The 16,717-nt window shown below is 38.4% G+C and overlaps 1 pseudogene; it reads right to left on the bottom strand.

The window, feature by feature from the left end:
• The window catches only part of LOC100355870 (WD repeat-containing protein SL1-17-like), a 36,560-nt pseudogene extending 28,455 nt beyond the window's left edge, over positions 1-8,105 (bottom strand).
• Between the last annotated feature and the right edge of the window lie 8,612 nt (positions 8,106-16,717).

Here is a 16,717-nt window from a genome sequence, read left to right as displayed (position 1 = left end):
TAATTTATTTTATCAATACTATGTGTCATCTGCTTTATATACAATAGGTCTGTGTATTATTATGATGGTCAACACTTGATCTTAGCCAAAAGGCTGAAAAGCCATATCATTATGATGCTCAAGACAACCTCTACTTGTGAATATTATTGTGCAAATTATGAGGCTATCACTCAAGAAGTTGAAATAACTCCCAAAGTTGCAATGATAGAAGAAACAGATAGAAATTCGTATGCAGCCTATACTGTGTCACAGCTCATATTCTTTCCACTTTCTTTTGCTTTCCTTCACTTGTCCTGTTTGTGAGAAAAAGCAGTTATTTCTTCTGAGTTGCCACAAGTTCAGAACATGCCAGTTCCATGTAAGTTCATGTGGATGGCACCTGCCATTATTGAGCATCACTCATTTCCTTTGGGCCAGTCTTTCTTCAAGGTTTTTTTTTTTTTTTTTCAAAAAAGATTTAGGGCCAGCGCCGCGGTTCACTAGGCTAATCCTCCGCCTAGCGGCGCCGGCACACCGGGTTCTAGTCCCGGTTGGGGCGCCCGATTCTGTCCCGGTTGCCCCTCTTCCAGGCCAGCCCTCTGCTGTGGCCAGGGAGTGCAGTGGAGGATGGCCCAAGTGCTTGGGCCCTGCACCCCATGGGAGACCAGGAGAAGTACCTGGCTCCTGCCTTCGGATCAGTACCAGCTGCAGCGCGCCAGCCGTGGCGGCCATTGGAGGGTGAACCAACAGCAAAAGGAAGACCTTTCTCTCTGTCTCTCTCTCTCACTGTCCACTCTGCCTGTCAAAAATAATAAAAAAAAAGATTTAGTCTTTAAATAATACCCTACGTCTCCTCCAACTCAGTTGTAATAATTACAATATTGACAGTAATTTAAGCTAAGGTTCATTGACTAATCATTATTATTGTGTTATTTTTGAAAATTAAAAATTTTAATCTTTATAATGATCTGTGAGTGAAGTACTCTAATTGTCTTCATTACACAGATGATGAAATTGAGACAGAAAGCAGTTGGAATTGCTGGCAGTGTGACAGACAACCACTATAATGCAACAAGGTAACGATAAAATTAGTGTAATAAGCAATGAACATGCTAGCCCAAGGCATTTTCTTCATTTGTCATCTGTGCCCATGTGTGGAAGGAATGATCCAGATGACTAGCGGTTGAAAAAGGATTTTTCTTGAAGGTTGAGGAGAGAGACTCAAGAACTCATTTGGAATGTAAGAGAAATGGATGAATAAGTGCTTCAGTAAGTTAAACATCTGGATACCTTAAAAGGATTTTAGAAATAGAAGTTACGATTAATGTATCTGTAATTACTTCTGTGCCCTTTCAATTAGGCATGACTTAAACTGAAAACTTGATTCCGTGTTTAATGTGATAAAGTCAGACTGGATGGTTTCTATCGTCCAATCCTGAAAATGGAATATTTGGTCACAAAGCAGATAAACCAGCTCCTCAAGTGGTTGAAGAGTGTGCAAGTTTAAAGAGAAAAACAATGTGATAGCTTCTTATAAGTTGTATTTCTACAAATGAAATATAAATATAAGGCTCTCATTGTATTTTGAAGAGAAAGAACCTCTTCATATTACCCTTTAAATTCATATGCCCATCTCATCTATTACTTTTTTTCATGGAAACTTTGTTTCAATTTTCTGGTTCACTAAATGCACTCAGGCTTTCATTACTCATTGCCATCATTTAAACTGCAACTTTTATGTTTCAGAGGGTCTAGAAATATCCATGAAGAATCAAGCAATTTTAGGAAATTGAACAATAAAAACCAAAGATAGAGGGATGTCCTTGTAATAAGTATTTTATCAGGATTGGGGAGGAAATATGACCTAAGGAGAAAATATTGTTAATTTAATAATATATTCATGCAATTATATTTATTAATTATAGTTTATACTTTAAAATTTTGCAGAAATGATTAACTTCGTGATTTTATTTCTCCAAGAGTTGATTTTCATTCAGTAGTTTGCAGGCAGACAATTGGTGTAGTTTCCTCATATCATAATTTGCTTGTGTTGAGGAAGCTGGGGCAATTCAGTTATTTTGAAAAGGGACTTCAAAGCAAACATGGAACATCTGTATTATGAAAAAATGTATTTATTTCAAAGGGTTTTTTTGCATCAAAGTAAACTTAAACTAACTTGGTATACATGTGGAAAGAAGATCCAATTTGATGCACTAAGGAGGATTAGACATCTGTTTGAAAATAGTCCCCATTAGAAGAACAGAAATTCTGCTAAATTAAAGCAAGAACAAATATGAAATTTATGGTGAATTTGTGTGGAGCAATGGTGAAATCATTGGTAGTTGATGGAAAGTTGATAGGGATAATGCCCCAAGGAGATCAGCTATTGACAAATGTAAGGGGAGAAACAAATTAAGTCTGCAACTGCAGACCATTCACAACAATAAGCTAAGAAAATTCTTGTCTTCTTCATGAAGAACATCTTTCTGCCAAGGGATATTTGGATATTTATAACATCATTTGCAGGCCGTACAAATTATCATTTTAAAATTTATCCTGATATAAATGATTGAATTTTGAGTCGTGCCTGTGGTTGTCCTGGCAGGGACAAATCAAATGATTTTGCCACCCTTTCATGGCCTGCTGGACAAATATTTCCCATCCCTGCAATAGGACCCAAGATAAGCAGGAAAAATAATAGCCAACAGAATGGATGTTAAACTTACATACTCTGACCAAAAAATTAAAGTGGAACAAAGGTTTTCCCCATTGGGAGCCAAAACTGTTGCACACAGGACAGCTACAGACAAGAGCAAAACTTTCCATGGAAATTTTTAACAAGCGATATTAAGGTCTTGAAGCATTTCTTGTAAGAATTGTAAAAGGAGATGACACATCATTTTACCAGTGATCTTGAAGACAAAACGCAGTCAAAGCAATGATTCCCAAGAGGTGGAAGTGGTTCAGTTAAAAAAAGAAGCAGCCTGGTCTAGAGCCACGGTAATGCCACCAGTGTCTTGGGAATGTTCAAGCCATTTGCTTCTTGTAAGAAATTAACCACCCATTTTCTTTTTTAGATATAATTTTTTCTAAGTTTGTTAACACAAATAGGACAGAACTTTTATTCTAAAAAATTATGTTATTGGTTATCACTCATCCAAACTTCAGTAAAGCTGTTAGGCACCTATATACACATTGCCAACAGGTAGAAACAGCAAGCAAATTTGGTGTCCAGGTTGTGGATATTATGTATCTATTTATGGGCACATGGTATACATACATATATTATATGTTATATTATATGTATATATTATATACATATATTATGCAGTCATACATGTATATACATAGAAAAAAGTGGATTTCAGAGAAAGTGCTTTAATTTAGATACTGGGCTATGAAAGAGGAAATATCAACATAAATGTATTAAAAAATAGTTAGACCAAAACTATGTTATTGGTAGAGAATATAATATAAACCACTGTGAGTAGTGACAATGGTGAATCAACTGATCATTTCTCTTTAAATACCTGCCTTTATGGAAGCCAGCTTGAAAGATAGAACATTCTTTTTTGGAAGGGAAACTTGGGAGTCACACTCTGCTCCGTCACCCATTACCCTTGAAGCCAGTTTTTAAAATGTCATCCCTGACATTTATCTCCTTTCTGTGACCTAAGAAATGTGATTAGTGCATGATAAAAAATTAATAACATTTAATGCTCATTATGTGTCTATTCCCACAAACTGAAATGCTGTTTCTTCCACACTTCTACTCATTTTTAATCCTCATAGTATTTCAAGTTCCAACTCAAATACAAAAGCAATGATCAGAACAGCTATTAGAAATTTCCTCTAGTTTTCCATCTCCATTTAGCGCAGAACTAATTACACCTCTGTGCTCTCCAGACCTCCTTGTTGGAAACACCATGAAGTGATTTTAAAATGGATGAGGCATATGTTAGAAGGAACCAAGTCCTGAAAGATTTTTATGTGAACCACTTCAAATTTAAATCTACTGCAGATTAGGTTTGACAGAGAATAAAATATGGATATTGAGTGTTTTGCCAAATCCAGCAGGGGTTATAAGGCCTCCTCCAAGACTTTCTACAGCTCCTCTACTGCATATCATGCTTTAGAATATAGAGTAATGACTTATCCATTTCTCTGTACTTAAGTTCTTACTACAGAGTCTAAGACATTATACGTACATATTCATTAGGTGTTTGTAGATTGGGTAAATGAAAAATGTCCATTGTTCTTACTGTCTATATTTTCTCAAAAAAACATTTTGTTAAAATACCTACTAAGAAAGGCAACATGTGTACAGATAAATGGGAATTTTTGTGTCACCTGATCACACTCATATCTAAAACCAAGTTAAGAACAAGTCATTACTACCACCCCCAGAGTCCTCTCTATTCCCTTCCCCCATTTCTTCTTTTTTAATGCATGAGCTAAGAGTATATTGTCATTTACATGGTATCATTCAATGAAGCAGTATTCATAAATATATACCAAATATAATTGTTATACTCTTTCTATATGTTACGTACCCCAAAGGAAAAAAAAAGTGACAGTTCTCTTTCTGGGTCTGGCTTATCTTTTACTTTAGACTTTTTAAATTTATTTGAAAGAATTACAGAGAGGTAGAGACAGAAAGAGAGAGGTCTTCCATCCACTGGTTCACTCCCCAAATGGCCACAATGGCTGTAGCTACACCAGTTCAAAGCCAGGGGCTGGAAATTCTTCCAGGTGTCCAATGTGGGTGTACTGGCCCAAGGACTTGGGTCATTCTCATTTGCTTTCCCAGGAGCAATAGCAGGGAGCTGGATTGGAAGAGGAGCAGCTGGGTCTTGAACCAGCACCCATATGGGATGCCAATGCTGCAGGCCAGGGTTTTAACTCACTGAGTCACTGCACTGGCCCGGGGTCTGGCTTATTTCACTAAGTGGGATGATCTCTAGTTGCATACATTTTGTTAGAAATGTTAGAAATAATTTCATTCTTGTTTATAGCTGAGTAAATTTCCACGATAGATGTATACCACATTTTCTTTATTTTCCAATTTCTTCACTTAAAAAATTAATATATATTTAAAATTGTACATTCTCAGGATACTAGGGAGCTGTTTTGTTAAATGTATTAAAAAGAAATTTTATGGCTAACATCCAAATTTATTAAAGATACTCTTTTAATTTCATGTTAATGTGATATTAATACTGAGAGCAGACTCAATGGAGTTCATAGATACATTTCTACATATATATATGTGTGTGTGTATATATATATATATATATATATATATATATATCCAGTTTTGCCAGCATTTATTAAAGAGCATACCCTTTCTCCAAAAACCAATTGTCTATCTGTACATGGGTTAATTTCCTGCACTCTATTAAGTTCAATTGATCTATTTGTTTGTGGGGAGCAAACCGGACTAGACTGTTACTGGAATTAAGACTTATTCTATGCATCTGCTCTCCCACAATATGGCGCTGGGAGAGAAGTAAACAGCTTCCGCACAGCTGCCTCCAGTTCAACCAATTAACTGTAGGACTTGCTCCTGATTGGAGAGCAGCGTACTCGGCGTGTGGGCAGCCGAGTTGGGATTGGCGGAGGAGGACTATAAAGGAGGAGAGAGACGGCATGCACAAGGGAACATCTATGGGGAACATCTAAGGGAACCCGTGCAGCCCCCGAGAAGAGCCGGCCGGCAGTGTGCCGCTCCCCTGCAGAAGTGGGGAATGCGGCCAGGGGGAACTGCCCTTCCACGGAGGTGGAAGGGATAGTAGCCAACCCGGGAAGAACCAGCAGCAAACCCGGGGAGGGCCGAGCAGACGAAAGAACAGCGCAGGGTCCTGTGTTGCTCCTCCACGAAGAGGGGGAGCGACATTTGTTGGTTTTGATGACAGCACCATGCTATTTCATAGTTTTGTAGTATGCTTTTAAGTCAGGTATTGTGATGCCTTCAGCTTGATTTTTTTTTTTTTTTTTTGGCCTGGGAACACATTTGCTATTCTAGGTCTTTTGTTATTTCATATCAACTTTAACATTTTTTCTAATTCTTTGAAGAATGCATTGCTATTTTGATAGAGATTGCATTGAGGATGTAGATTGCTTAGGTGGTATAGACATATTAATAATATTAATTATTCCAGTCCATGTACAAGGGATATCTTTACATTTTTTTGTGTCCCTGGTGATTTCTCCCATTGATGTTTTGTAATTTTCATTGCAGAAATCTTTTTCTTCTTTGGTTTCACTTATTCCTTGTGGCTATTGTGGATGGAATTTCTGTTTTAAATTCTCTTTTGGTAAATTCATCATTAAGAGTGTAGAAAAACTAATATTTCTGTGTGTTTATTTTGTAACCTGAAACTTTATTGAATTGGTTTATAAGTCCTAAAATCTATTTGGTGGAGTTAATAGGTTTTCCATATACAACATCATGCCATCTAAAAACATAGATATTTTGGCTTCTTCCTTTCCAATTTTGTTGTCCTGTATGTCTTTCTTCTCCTGAGGTACTATCAGTTGATGTTAGACTAGTAGCTACTGGTATCTCTGCTAACTTTTCCGCAGGTTTCTATTTCTTAGTTCCACCAGCAGGTGCAGGTTGAGAAGATGTTGTTGATGCTGGAGCAATGGATGCAGGCATGAAGTGGGAGCCAAAGCAGTACCCAGTGTTGTGTCCAGTGTTACAGCTGTTGCTATAGAAGAACTAACTGTGGTAGTGGTGGCAGGATTTGACGTTGGTTGCAGCTGGTGCTGGTCTTGTCATTGCTTTGGGTTTTGTCACCATAACAATCACAAAGTTTTTCCTGTCAGTTGTATATATTTTTGAGTGCAATGTCATCACTGAGTATTTTCCTGCATAAATTAATTTTTGACCTGCACAGGAAAGACATCTTTCCCCTTTTCAGATTTAATCTTCTCTTTCAGTACTTTCACTGTCTCCTTGGAGTCAATGCTGATCTTGAAGATCTGCTGCTGGAGGATTTTCAGCATGATCTGAGGGGTACTGTCACACAACTCTGCTGCTAAGCCTGCAATGGGTGCTCAATGATTTGGCAGGCAACAGTTTAATATGCAACAGTGCAGGCCCCTGGGATTTGTTTATTATCATTATTATTATTATTATTGAAGGCTTTATTACTGGAAATGTGCCTGAGTGTCTCAGTAGAATACCTAAGACTTACTAGAGAGTTTCGGGGGTGTGTGTTGGGTGGGGCCAGGGAGCTCTGGACCCTATTAATGGGTAGAGCAAGAGTCCAGAGTGATAAACAAGTTGGGCTTGGTGGAGTTCTTCTTGCTAACATTAGTAGGTGTATGTGATGTTGGATCTTGCTGGTGTGTTCACAGTGCCTGCCCTTCTCTCTGTCAGGTTGAACCAGCTGAATCACAGCCTAGAGAGTTCACAGTGCCTGAGCATTCTTCCTACTCAGGTATATGCACTGCATATACCCACTCATTACTAGTCCCCTGGGTCCTCTAAGGGGTTTTCATGAATATGCAGTGAGGTCTGAGTTTCCTCAGCCAGACTTGATGGATGCATGGGAACTCAGCCACAACCCACAATCCACTCAGCTCTATGGATTGTGCCCATCTTACATTGTCACAGGCTGTGAAGGGGCCACCCTGCACCCTGTGAGCAGCTCCGTTCCTGGCACAAGCTGTTCCCTAAGTCAGAGCAAAGTTCAGTGGCAACTACACTTCAGCAAATTGAGCCTCACGCTTTGATGGAGCGAGGTGTATGAAGCTGATTTGTCATCCTTCTTGGAATAAAGTAGTCACCCAGCCCCTCAATCCTTCCCCATGCTGAACCCAAAGCCAGTGCAGATTGTAGAATTCTCCCTCGGTCAAAACCTCTATGGAGGGGGCTGTGAATGTCTTGGCAGCTTCCTCTCACCTTGTCCTGAGAAGATGGTGCTTCCCATCCAGTAGCTGGCTGTGTAGATGTAGAAGTGGCTGGTATTGATGTGTCTGTTCTCTTTCCTCACTGCCCCATAGATTCTCTGTTCTGTCCATCCTCCACTGAAAATTTCTCTTAATCTCTTGAGAACAAGATCCTTCCTTTGGTTTTCTGGTATCTTTCTTTGGCCGAAGTCAGCATAAGTTCTCATTGTTCAGCCACCTTGAAACTCCCAAATATTTTCCAATCTGAAGAAAACAGTTTACAGGAGATACATAGTAGAAGCTTTTTTTGTAAGTTTATGAATAAGCATAACTGTCAGCTTGACTCAGCACTCAAAAGTCTGGCTCACCACAGAAAAAAAATGTACACACAAACATATTATAGATAACACAGATCTAGATGTACGGAACAGATTTTTTAGTGGCTAAGAAGCCCATCTCCCTTACTAAAGTTCCTAGATACAATTCCTAGTTCTAACTCCTGGTTTCAACTTCTTGGTAACATACAACTTAGAAGGCAGCATATGAAAGCTCAAGTAATTGGGTTTTTGCCACACATATGGGAAATCTTAATGAGTTTCTGACTTCAGCTCAGGCCCAGCCATGACCTAGCCCAGCTGTTGCAAGCATTTGAGGAGTGAACTATCTGACAAGAGCTCTCTCTCTCTCTTCTTTTCTAAATGAATAATTAAAGTTTTAAATATATATATAAATATAATGCTGCATATTGCAGCTTGCTAGTTTAGATTTAATTTTTGTGAAGATATTATCCAGAAATAACATGGTTTAGGAGTCAACAGAATCAATTTCAAATTAATATATTAACCCAGTGATGTATTTAGTTAAGCTCAATTACTCCTATGTGATGCTTTAAAGATTTGAAAATTTCCATGGAAATTAAATTTAGTATGTGCTGCAATATTTGGTAATAGAATTTTCATAGTGTAGGAAAAATATGACATTGTTTAATTAAGAGTTGATTAAATACTAAGTGTTCGTATTTGATGATACTCATTGTTTCAGGAATAAAAATCAAAAGAAAAAGGAAGTAAGGAGTTAAGAAATATGAAATGGGAAAACAGACCGCGGAAAAAATCTTAGAAAAGGAAGGGTGAGAAAGAAAGGAAGCTTGGGGGCCGGCGCTGTGACATAGAAGGTAAAGCCACTGCCTGCTGTGCTGGCATCCCATATGGGCACTGGTTGGAGTCCCGGCTGCTCCACTTCTGATCCAGCTCTTTGCTATGGTCTGGGAAAACAATAAAGGATGGCCCAAGTCCTTCGGCCCCTGCACCAACATGGAAAAGGTGGGATAATCTCCTGGCTCCTGGCTTTTGGTCAGTGCAGCTCTTGATGCTGCAGCCATCTAGAGAGTGGACGAGCAGAAGAAAGTCTCTCTCTCTCTCTCTCTCTCTTTCTCTCTCTCTCTCTTTCTGCCTCTGCACCTGCTTCTTTGTAACTCTGCCTTGCAAATAAATAAATAAATCTTCAAATTAAATAGAAGCTTTTTCCTTCTCCATTTGCAGTGAACCTATTTATTTGTGGTACATCAATATTGTGAAACAGGCTTCTAAAACAAAGTGTTAAGAATTTTATTTATTTATTTATTTATTTATTTATTTGAAAGAGTTACACACAAAGAGAAGGAAAGGCAGAAAGAGAGAGAGAGAGAGAGAAAGGTTTTCCATCCGCTGGTTCACTCCCCAATTGGTTCCTGCCAATCCGAAGCCAGAGCCAGAAGCTTCTGGGTCTCCCACACAGGTGCAGGGGCCCAAGCCTGATTTCCCAGGCCATAGCAGAGAGCTGGATCAGAAGTGGAAGAGCTGGGACTCCAAGGATGCCCACATGGGATGCCAGCACTGCAGGCCGCAATTTTACCTGCTAAGCCACAGCACTGGCCCCAAGAGATTTAAAATCATTAAGATACTAAGTTCGAGCCAAGTATGTTTAGTAGCCAAGTAAACATACTAATCCCTGTATTTTTGACAACCCTTACAAAGACAACCATTATAACAAGATCACTAACAACCACATTTTTAATTATTCAAGAGAAATATATGTTCTAGTTCAGAAATGTAAAACAAGAACTTGTTTTGTTAAATATATTAGAGAGTAAATTACATTGAGGCTGATAATTAAAGTATGCTTCCAAATGTAAGGCATACTAAGAAACTGCTGACTGGTAGTTTAATAATAAATTCCTCACAGAAAAAATTTCATCATCTATACAATTAGGATACTTTCAGTTGCTAGTGTCATAAGCCCAACTTCAATTTGAGAAATAGAATGTAATGACTTGTGTACTGAGAAATCCCATAGGTGATACTAGTTTTAATGCACAGCTGGCTTTGGGAGCTTCGTGATTTTTTTTCCCATGCCTTCCCCCCCTTCATTTTCCTTGCCTTCCCCTTCCTTCTTTCCCTTTGGTTTTATTTCTTTTCCTCTCCCCTCCCACTCACTCTCCCTACCCCCAGCAATCATCCCCCCCCCACTCTCTTCTCATCCACTCCTCCTCTAATCATCTTCTTTTTCCTGGTTCTCTCTTTTATCTATTGCTCCTTCCACCTGTTGGCTCTAATTTCCTCTGTGTTAGATTCTTCCTTAAGCAGGTGCTCTCATTATAGTGAAAAAATCAGGAATATGGAACTTAATTTTGAAAGCTAACCTGCTTTAACAGAAAGGGCACTGTTTTTTATGGCATTAGCTTGAGTTTTGTAGCTGGTTGGCATGGTTGGAGACACTCAATTATCTCGGAACCAACCAAGGAAGTTCTTAAGGTTGCATGCTCTGATTGCCCAAGCCTGAGTGTGTTGTCACTCTGGTGATGCAAGAGCCAACTCTTCCTAAAATATCTCACTAGGCAGAGTTAAATAGTGGTGCCATAGTAGTGGTGTTTCTCAAACTTATATGTTGATATATAGAACCAAACTTAGGAGCTTATTAAAATGCATATACTAATTTTGTTAAGTTAGCAATAGAACCAGAAATTATGAACTTCAATACTCTCCCAGGTACTCTTGACCCTGTTGTTTTGGGAATCATACTTTGAAAACCACTACTACTCAGTGAAACATACTGGATAGACAAAAGTGACAAACACATTATAGCAATTAAGCCATCCATATATGTGGTTAAGATGAATTCCATTATTATAAAGAAACATATCCTTGATAAAAATTAAAATTTTGAATGAAACAAGAGAAGTCTTTCACAATTCCACATATAATAAAAGGAGTATTGAAGAGATATATAAAGACTATGATGACTTCTATCTGAGTTTATATGGAGGGAATATGTTATTTCCATAACAAGCATAGAATATGAGAGGGCGCTATCCAGAGGGACAAACTGAGAGATTGAACACGCCAGGATCCCTCGGTGTCTCCCCCCACCCGAATCAGAGATGCAGTGGGCAGAGAGCAGCCATCTTGTTTATTTACATTCAGGTGTGAAAGAGGGCAGCTCTGCTTTTGCCTTCCAAACGTGGGAACTTCAGTGGTGGGGACCACAGTGGTTTGGAGCGACTCCCCACTCGTTGCACAGGGGGCACAATGGGTGCTGAACAACGGAGGCCCAGGAGCTTTAGGGCAAACAAAGAACCAGGAAGACCGGCCCCAATGGGCAGAGCTTGGTACCTCAAAGCCCTGGCACTAGCCTACTCAAGTTACCAGAAATAAACAAACTCTGAAAGGTAGAGTGCCTGCTTACAGTGGCTATTGGTTCAGACCCATAGCAGCCCATAGCAGAGAGAAATCAACCAGAAATTTAAGCCAAACAGAAATACGGAAGAACAAAGGAAAAATCCTGAATAAGCATATAGAAGAACCTCTGAACTTGCCAATGGAGAAGGCTAAATCATCCATAATAGAGGCTGAAGAAGAAGAATTTGAAGTCATGCCAGAAAAAGAATTCAGAAAATTGATAATCAGATTACTTAGAAATAATGAGAAACAGATTCAAGATCTGAATGAAAAGCATGCCCCAGGATTAGACATCCTAAAGAGAAGCCAGAATGAAATACTGGAAATGAAAAACTAAATTGACCATATAAAAAAACACCGTGGAATCCCTCAGAAATCAAACAGATGAAATGGAAAAGCAAACATCAAAACTTGAAAACAAACTTCCAAAAATAATACAGTCAGATCAAACACAGGAAGAAGAAATTAGAAAATTAAAAAATACAGTTGGAGATCTACAAGATTCAATCAAGCATTGTAATGTCCGGATGATAGGAGTTCCTGAGGGTGTGGAAAGAGAGAATGGATTGGAAGGCGTTTCCAATGAAATAATATCAGAAAACTTCCAACATAGGCAGATTGATAGGGGATAGAAGGAACATTCCTCAATACAATTAAGGCAATTTATGATACACCAATGGCCAGCGTCATATTGAATGGGGAAAAGTTGGAGGCATTTCCATTGAAAACTGGCACTAGCCAGGGATGCCCACTCTCACTATTGCTATTCAATATAGTCCTAGAAGTTTTAGCCAGAGCCCTCAGGCAATAAAAAGAAATTAAAGGGATACAAATGGGAAAGTAGGAAGTTAAACTATCCCTATTTGCAGATGACATGGTCCTATATATAGGGGAGCCAAAAAATTCCTCTAAGAGACTATTAGAATTCATAGGAGAGTTTGGTGAAATAGGATATAAAGTCAATGCTCAGAAATCAACAGCCTTTGTATACACTGAAAATGCCATGGCAAAGGAAGAACTTCTCAGATCAATTTCATTCACAATAGCCACAAAAACAATCAAGTATCTTGGGATTAATATAACCAAAGGTATCAAAGATCTCTATGATGAAAATTATAAAACATTAAAGAAAGAAATAGAAGAAGACACAAAAAATGGGAAAATCTGTCATGTTCATGGATTGGAAAAATCAATATCATCAAAATGTCCATTCTCCCAAAAGCAATTTATAGGTGCAATGCGATACCAATCAAAATACCAAAGACATTCTTCACAGACCTAGAAAAAATGATGCTGAAATTCATATGGAGAAACAGGAGACAGCAAATAGTTAAAGCAATCCTTTACAATAAAAACAAAGTTGGAGGCATCACAATTCCAGACTTCAAGACATACTACAGGGCAGTTATAATCAAAACAGCATGGTACTGGTACAAAAACAGATGAATAGACCAATGGAACAGAATAGAAACACCAGAAATCAATCCAAACATCTATAACCAACTCATATTTGACAAAGGAGCTAAAACCAACCCCTGGAACAGGGACAGCCTCTTCAACAAATGGTGCTGGGAAAACTGGATGTCCACATGTCGAAGCATGAAACAAGACCCCTATCTTACACCACATACAAAAATCCACTCAACATGGATCAAAGAACTAAAGATATGCCGTGATGCCATGAAACTAATTGAGAGCATAGGGGAAACCCTTCAAGACATTGGAAAAGGCAAAGAATTCCTGGAGAAGACATCAGAGGCATAGGTACTCAAAGCTAAAATGAACAATTGGGATTACATCAAATTGAGAAGTTTCTGTACTGCAAAAGATACAATCAGGAAAGTGAAGAGGCAACAGACAGAATGGGAAAAAGTATTTGCAAACTATGCAACTGATAAATTATTAACAACTAGAATCTATAAAACGATCAAGAAACTCCACAAAAACAAAACAAACAACCCACTTAAGAGATGGGCCAAGGACCTCAATAGACATTTTTCAAAAGAGGATATCCAAATGGCCAACAGAAACATGAAAAAATGTTCAAGATCTCTAGTCATCAGGGAAATGCAAATCAAAACCACAATGAGGTTTCACCTCACCCCGGTTAGAATGGCTCACATTCAGAAATCAACTAACCACAGATGCTGGCGAGGATGTGGGGAAAAGGAACACTAACCCACTGTTGGTGGGAATGCAAACTGGTCAAGCCACTATGGAAGTCAGTCTGGAGATTCCTCAGAAACCTGAATATAACCCTACTGTTCGACCCAGCCATCCCACTCCTTGGAATTTACCCAAAGGAAATTAAACTGGCAAATAAAAGAGCTGTCTGCACCTCAATGATTATTGCAGCTCAATTCACAATAGCTAAGACCTGGAATTAACCTAAATGTCCATCAATAGTAGATTGGATAAAGAAATTATGGGATATGTACTGTATAGAATACTATACAGCAGCAAAAAAGATATCTAGTAATTTGCAACAAAATGGAAGAATCTGGAAAATATCATGCTGAGTGAAATAAGCCAGTCCCAAAGGGACAAATATCATATGTCCTCCCTGATTGGTATCAACTAACTGAGCACCTAAAAGGAAACCTGTTGAAGTGAAATGGACACTATGAGAAATAATGACCAGATCAGCCCTTCTCTTGACTGCCAAGGAACAGCTTACTATTTTATTCCTTTTAGTGTATTTTTATTCTACTTAATACCATTGGTTGAACTCTTTAATTAATACAAAATTACCCTTAGTTGTTTAAAATTAACTCAGAAGTGACCTCTGTTAAATATAAGAGTGGGAATAAGAGAGGGAGGAGATATAAAGTTTGGCACATGCTCACTCGGACTTACCTCCAATGGTAGAGCTAGATATGTGCCAGGGGATTCCAATTCAGTTCCATCAAGGAGGCATGTACCAATGCCATCTCATTTGTTAAGGTGTTCAGCTTAAGTACATAATTGATCAAACAGATAGGTTAAGTGTCAAAGAAATTACACAAATAAGACCAGTGTCTACATATAATGAAGGATAGAATTAAAAAGGAGAGAATGATCCTATGGGGGAAAGCAGTATTCACAGCAGACTCATAGAATGGCAAATGCCCTAAATAGTACTCTGGCCTCAGAATCAGCCCTTAAAGCATTTGATCTGGTTAAAAGGCCCATGAGAGTTTTGCAGGCATGGAAACCCAAGACACTGTGCCAAAATTACCTAAATGAAAGATCTCAGTGAATCAGATCTCAGTGGAGATGGAGGAGAGGAAGGGAGGAGAGAACTTCCACTTTCATATAGCTTTGTCTAAATAAGATCAGAGTTGGTGAACTCAATAGGCTTCCATAGCCTTGGCAGGTCATGACAAGAGCCTCGGGTGATTACTGATGTCATAAATAAGAGTGTCAATTGTTAAATCAACAATGGGAGTCACCATGCACCTGCTCCCTATGTAGGACCTCTGTCCTTAATATGTTGTACTATGAGAATTAACGGTAAAACTACTACTCGAACAGTACTTTATATCTTGTGTGGCTGTGCGGGTACGGTGTGTTGAAATCTTTACTTAGTATATACTAAGTTGATCTTCTATATATAAAGACAATTGATGAAGAATGGGATGGGAGAGGGAGTGGGAGATGGGATGGTTGTGGGTGGGAGGGAGGTTATGGGGGAAAAAGCCATAACAATGCAAAAGTTGCACTTTGTAAATTTATATTTATTAAATTAAAAAAAACAAGTATAGAATATGAAATATCCTATGTTACACTATTAGTTCTACCATATCTGCCAATATGTTTTCTTGTGATGAATATAAGTATTTTTGAATGTCATTAGATAATATGGATACTATATTTGTACTTCAAATTCTGTTCAAATAGTCCCATACTACAGAATGAAAAAATAGAATAAAATGTATTTTATACACAATAAATTTCAAATGGTCATATCAAATCATTTTGACTTGATTAGAAATAAAAGGATCCTAAAACTTCTGCAGTGTCAGAACACCCTGTTTTACCAGGCTTGTTTGCATCTACTGGGTTGCTTGCTAGTTAAATGTACCCATTAGGTAGATGAGTAAACAACCAGGTGTAATAAACTTCTCAGTCACTGCCAAAATTGTCAAAGAACTGTAACCAGGAATCTGTGTTGTAAATCATGTGTGAAAATCTTAAGTCTTTATTACTTTCTCTGATTCCAAACAACCTGAAAGTTAAACTAATGTTGAAACATAATTGCGGCCACATTTGGATTTCTACCTTGTAAGAAAGAAATGTCACAAATAAATGAATCTACATAAGGATCTTGTTTTTAGGAATACATTGAGGGGCTGGCGCTGTGGCGCTGTGGGTTAAAACCCTGGCCTGAGGTGCCAGCATCCCATATGGGCACCGGTTCTAGTCCCGGCTGCTCCTCTTCCCATCCAGATCTCTGCTGTGGTCTGGGATAGCAGTGGAAGATGGCCCAAGTCCTTGGGCCCCTGCATCCATGTAGGGGACCTAGAGGAAGCTCCTGGCTCCTGGCTTGGGATCAGCACAGCTCTGGCATTGCAGCCATCTGGGGAGTGAACCAGCAGATGTAAGGCCTCTCTCTCTGTCTCTACCTCTCTCTGTAACTCTTTCAAATAAATAAAATAAATCTTTAAAAAAAGGAATACATTGAATATGAATTCTTAATGACTAGACAAATTCTAACAATTAAATCCAATTCTATGTATTTTATTTGGATCATTAATAATTAATTTGATACTATAAATCTCCAAAATAGATATATTTATTTGATAACTCAATGCATCAAGAAATGAATACTTGATTGTATAAGTATACAATGTCATACAAATTTAATAAATAATTAAAAATAATTCCTATGGGGAAAGAAATTGGGTGATAGGGGGCTAATAAGAGGTGTTTATATTTTTAAATCCATTCATTAACAGATTTACTTATTTTATTTGAAAGGCAGAACATCAGAGAGAGGATGAGAGGGAGAAGGAGAGGATGAAAGAGACAGGGAGAAGATCAGAGGGAGAAGGAGAGGGATTGAGAGAACAAGAGAGAGGAGAGGGAGAGTGAGAGGAGACAGAGAGGCAGAGGGAGCAAGAGAGGACCATGGATAGACAGAG

Source organism: Oryctolagus cuniculus, chromosome 5, assembly GCF_051225735.1.
Source record: "Oryctolagus cuniculus isolate XC-2025 breed Fujian yellow rabbit chromosome 5, ASM5122573v1, whole genome shotgun sequence".
Lineage (NCBI taxonomy): Eukaryota > Metazoa > Chordata > Mammalia > Lagomorpha > Leporidae > Oryctolagus > Oryctolagus cuniculus.
The sequence above is the reverse complement of the archived record's forward strand: the minus strand, read 5'-3'. Positions and strand labels throughout refer to the sequence as shown.